Source organism: Arvicanthis niloticus, chromosome 7 (assembly GCF_011762505.2).
Source record: "Arvicanthis niloticus isolate mArvNil1 chromosome 7, mArvNil1.pat.X, whole genome shotgun sequence".
Lineage (NCBI taxonomy): Eukaryota > Metazoa > Chordata > Mammalia > Rodentia > Muridae > Arvicanthis > Arvicanthis niloticus.
In genome coordinates, this window is record NC_047664.1 from 49,662,409 (window position 1) to 49,668,151 (window position 5,743).

At 37.3% G+C, this 5,743-nt stretch overlaps 1 pseudogene; it reads left to right on the forward strand.

Moving 5' to 3' along the window:
• Positions 1 to 1,192: 1,192 nt before the first annotated feature.
• LOC143442925 (large ribosomal subunit protein eL21 pseudogene) lies at positions 1,193 to 1,722 on the forward strand (annotated as a pseudogene).
• The last annotated feature ends 4,021 nt before the right edge of the window (positions 1,723 to 5,743 follow it).

The window sequence follows — 5,743 nt, forward strand, 5'->3', positions numbered from 1 at the left end:
CATGACATCGTGTAGGTTTGAGGGTTTGTGGCTGGGTTGGTATCCTAATCCGTCCATTTGAGGCCTTGCCTGGTTAGAGAAGATGGCTGGTTCAGGCTTGATGTCCCTCATTTCTAGGAGTCTTTGCTAATATCACCTTCATAGTTTTCAGTTTCCATTGCAGCAGGTTTCTACCTCACCCCAGAAATGCCCCCTCAATTCCGTCATTTCTCCAGAATTCTCTCCCTCAACCTCCTCCAACCTGATCTCTCCTGATCCCACCCTCATCTATAATCCTATTAAAATTTTTTAACATATTGAACAATTATTCTGTCTTACTGCTTTTAAATGCCTTAGATGAAATAACTGGATACCGGATGTAGAAATAGAAATTGATTTTAGTTGTTGACAATGAACTGTTCCATATGAGAGATACAGGTCTACAATTGCTTCTTTGCTATCTAGACCACAGGATTTTTATCTATGACTTTCATAACAAGAACCTTGGAAAACTGCTTGGCAATGTTTCTCACAGCTGGGTCTGTGCATAATCCAAGAACAACAGTTGGGTAAGTGTCTGAGAGAAATAAACACACACACACACACTCACCAAAAGACAGACACAAGAACATTCACAGCAGTGCTGCTCACAATAATCTTTCTTTGGGGACGACCCCATTGTCCATCAATAATGGAAGGGGAGCATGAACTGAAGTTTTATTTTCACAATGGAAAATTACTCAGCAATCAGCCCGAAGTATGGATCTGTGAGAATGATCAGATGCCTCCCACAAACACAAAACAATGTATAATAATACATTCATTTGTAAAATAGAAAATTGGCAAAGAATCCATGTTTCTAGAAAGCAAGATTGTAGATACCATTGTGAGAAGAGATGGAAAAGTTCAAAGGGAGATTGGATGGAAGATTTTGTGTATATTTTTTTCCTCACTGTGAATTATTTTCTAACGTGGATACTAGAAATGTGTCCAGCTCATGAAAGGTTTATTAAACTGTACTTGTGACCTTGGTACTTTTCTGTAATTCGAATTAGATTTATCAAGATAAAAAATTCTGGATTGTCTTCTCAAAACTGCTTTCCAAGATTAGTCAGTGTTAAAGACAATAACATTTCATCTTTGGTAGTGCATTATTTCTACGTAATAGGCCAAACACAGGGATTACATTTCAGAATATTAAAATGAAGTGATAGCCATCTTCCAGTTAACTCGCCAAAATGACGAACACAAAGGGAAAGAGGAGAGGCACCCGGTTTATGTTCTCTAGGCCTTTTAGAAAACATGGAGTTGTTCCTTTGGCCACATACATGCGAATCTACAAGAAGGGTGACATTGTAGACATCAAGGGAATGGGTACTGTTCAAAAAGGAATGCCCTACAAGTGTTACCACGGCAAAACCGGAAGTCTAAAATGTCACCCAGCATGCTGTGGGCATCATTGTAAACAAGCAAGTTAAGGGCAAGATTCTGGCCAAGAGGATCAACGTGCAGATTGAGCACATCAAGCACTCGAAGAGCAGAGACAGCTTCCTAAATGGGGTGAAGGAGAATGACCAGAAGAAGAAGGAGGCCAAGGAGAAGGACACCTGGGTTCAGCTGAAGAGCCAGCCTGCACTACCCAGAGAAGCACACTTTGTGAGGATGAACGGGAAAGAGCCCGAGCTGCTGGAGCCCTTTCCATAGGAGTTCATGGAAAGAACTCCTATGTTAAAGAACTCCTAGTGTGCAAAAGAGAAATAAAGGACCCGACTGCAGAGCTTTTCCTTAAAAATAAATAAATAAATAAATAAAAATAAAAAATGAAGTGATATCAGGCCAAGGAGATTTACCTAATGACACAGAAGATTATTTGTCCCCTTTGTGACTGGTTGTATTGCTCGTGTCCATGTGCATTTGGAAAGTACTGTTCAAACTTTCTTATGTCATTTGACAAGCTTTTGTTATTTCTTTTTCTGATTGACTAGCTTAAACTCAATTCTAGTAGATATGTCCAATACATAGGAAGTGTGTTTCCTCCAAGGATAGTAATGGTTTTACTTAACACATCTACTGATTACAGCATCATCTTAAAATGTTAGAAGGTTGGACTCTAGTGTTTTCTGTTTCTGCTTCACCTTATGTAGGAATGCCTACAATAGAAATTCTCCTTTTAACATAGATAATTGTAACTGGGAAATATATATTCCCTATATGTATATTCCAGGTATCACCTTCAGGGATACAAGCCCATGAACAATTAAGAAAGAGTAAGTGGCATGGGGAGCTCTATGGTTGCCTTGGTTTGAAGCTTAGCTCCTGTACTCCCTAAATCTTATGACTATCTGTGTTACACAATACAGCCACCAAGCCCTGAAAAATCTGAGCAACTAAGAAAAAAAAAATAGCTTCCATTTTTTATCATTCAGCTTTCTTTGTAACATTAATCTCAGCCCAGATGTAAGGTTGGCACAGCGCTCTGCAGTCTTACAGGTGTGTATCAAGTTATGAAAGCAGAAGATGTACCCCAATGAAGACAAGATCATGGAAGCTTTTCCAAATAAAAATCACAAGAACTACACATGACAGGGAAGAGTTAATTCAGAGAAAAAGGTTCAAAATGGACATTACATATCAAGCCTGGGTTTGTCTATGCTTGAAAGACAATGGTGACTTTTATTGGTTCTTCTTTGTTGTATTTAAAATATGGCTTCTTATATGTTAATTGTATCTTGGAAATGACTGGTTTTGCTTGCATAAGGCAATGTGTCTGTGTGTGTGTGTGTGTGTGTATAGTTATGTTTGGTGTTGCACTGAAGATGAAAGACAAATTAATGAACTATGAAAATCATATTAGTAGTTTAATTAAGGAGTAAAAGACTCCCAAAAGTTGAGGGGTGTTTGGTTTTAGATAGTTTTGTGTGGAAATTCAGCTCTTCTAATCTACTTTTCTCTCCCAGACCCCACCCAAGGATCTTTAGATGGTCATGCTTGCAGGTTTTCCAGCATCTAGCCAGCTAGACTGTCTATTCCTAGTCTTCACCCTTTATTGGCCTAGATTAAATGAATGCAAATTACATGCAAATGTAGCATATTCATACATTTAATTATTTTCTATGCACAAATAGAGCTATTTAATTTTAACTAAGCTATTGCACTGATACATATTTTCAGAATTGATGGTAAAATTTGACCATGCTCCAGTGAGTGAGCCAACCTCCTAAGAATAAATGTGCAGCAAAAACTGAAATCCATGGGTTGTTAAAATAAAAAAGACATAAAGTTGTAAGGTGGGCTGAATCTGGGAAGAGCTAGAGGATAGTTTGGGGAATAAGAATACGTTATATAAAATTCTCAACCAATTAATAAAAAAATTGGAAAACAATTATTTACCAGAAAATATAATCATGGAAACAGTGATTCAAACAAGAAACAGATTTTTCCCTTTCAAGTAATTTTACTTGGTTTCTTCAGAATATGAGGCATCAGGACTTTTGAATCAGGTAGACCTGAATTCTATTTCTTCATAGAGGATATCATGGTGTAAAACTTGTTCATATTTTCTTCAGTATAGTTTCTTTAGGTGTGCAATGGAAGATAATAGCTATCTTAAAATGTTTCTTATTTTTTTCATCTCTTACTGAGAATTAGAGACAAAAATAATAAAGTACCTAGTATAATAACCAAATGTACACTCAGTGAACAATTGTTGATTATTGGATTGTAAAGGTAAGCTGACTTCATGACTTTTCTGAGGTCCCCTATTAATGACAAAATCAGACTGGGGGATTTTGGTTCCTGTTCCATCTGGTTCCATTTGGTTCTGCCCCTTTCTTCATTCTTATATTCACACCTAATACAATTGCCTGAGTTCTTTGTCACTTGGTAAGTGAGACATTAATTTTAGCTTTTCTGGAATTAGTTCTTTTGGGAGAATTTTTCCCCATCCCCCTCCTCTTCACAGGTCACATTTTCCTTTGTTTCCAAGCCAAGACAAAGATGTCGGCTATGGGAAATATTTGTTGGGTGCCATTTAGACAAATACAAGAATCTGATTGAATACTCTCCATGACTGCCAGTTGAAACTAAACATGAAGTTGCCATGGATACTGGTTGCTTGGCCTCTGCTCCAATACATTAGAGCCTTTTTAGTTCAACAGTGTGCAAACCACAGATGTTGCCATGCATTGTATTAATAATCAGCTTGGACCTCTTAGCAAAAGAATAGCTCAGGTTTGTTTTAGTGGAGAGGAGTGGAAATTCTCAGATGCAAAACAAAATGCCCTGTACTTGAGGTATTGCTTCTATGTACTGAGTTACCTTTACAGATACAAGTTTTAGTTTTCAGTCTGCTCCATTTAATCTGGATTCTCTACTCTTTGATATTTATTTAGAATAAGAATCTCTACTGTATTATTATTATTTAAAAAAAATCACACAGGGGTATCTGTTAGAAAAATTGTACACATTTGGTTACAGAATTTAAAATCATAGATTAAACACAGTAATGGAGGATGATGCAAGAAACCCCAGGTTCCATCAGAGACTAGACATGAAGTCACAGCAGAAGGGTCTCAGATTTATATAAAATATCTTGCTTTCCACACATAACCTGCATGTTTTGGGGCAAATGAAGCAATACAAACCATAGTTTCTTCATTTCTATGGTTGTTTCATTTGTTTAAAAACAAAAAAACCCCAAAACCAACCAAACAAAAAAACCTCGTTTTTACACTGCGTCCCCCTCAACCATCCTGTGTATTTTTTTTTTTTTTTAACTTTAAAACCAGTCAACTAGAACTTGAATTCCCTTTACAGCTGAAACCCTTTCTTGCTTGCCAGTTACTGCTTTCATGTGTTTGGGGCATCAGAAGATGCATGTGATATCTTTGGGTGGGAAGTACTTTCTATAGTTCAGTAAAATGGATTGGCTTTCTTTCTCATCACAGAAGTCTGTGTCTTGTTTGAGAATTCACCCTCCACTGTTAGCAGAAAGAACTCTAACACTGCCTTAGATTTTCTCAACCTCTTTTGCATATGCTCCTACTGAGAGACTGAGTTCCCATCCTCTGTAGACAGATTCTTTTGTCTCTCTCAAGCTGATTTATGAACATGTAAAAACATAGGTGACTTCATTATGTCATAAGCTCAGAGCCTCCCTGTATTCTATAGAGAGGCAGCTAGAGGAGCCTGCTCTTTCACACTCTTTATCTACAATGCCCATCCCAATTACTCTCCAAAGGCTGCATACACATATTAAAACTGGGAAGTGCTCCTCTCTCTTCTAATGCATATGGTGTGTTAAAACAACTTTAGATTATTGAGCAACTTGTAAATGATTGCTTCCAAAAATAAAGGCTCTTATCAGCAAGACTTTGAACCTTGAAATGGTTTGTGCTAGGAATAGATTCTCTTTTCACTGTTGCTGTGAGCATGATGCCTAGAGGTCACTGCTATGATCTTACTGGCCCAAGCCTTTTCTAAATGATAGGATAGTTCTTGGGTAAAACAACAGTATGAATTTAGCCTTGTTCCTACAATTGACAAGCAAGTAGAATTCCACATTGAGTAACGTTTACAGGAAAAAGTGCTTATTCTTCTAAAAACATTTGTGGTTACCATAAAGAGAAGGGAGGTCTAATTTCCTCATTGAAGTCAGGTGCTTACAAACTTACTGGAAACAACTCAATCCAAATATCTCTTTCCATAATTTCTGGTTGTCAGGAACAAATGACAAGTAAGGGTATTGTCTCAGTAGCACAGTGAA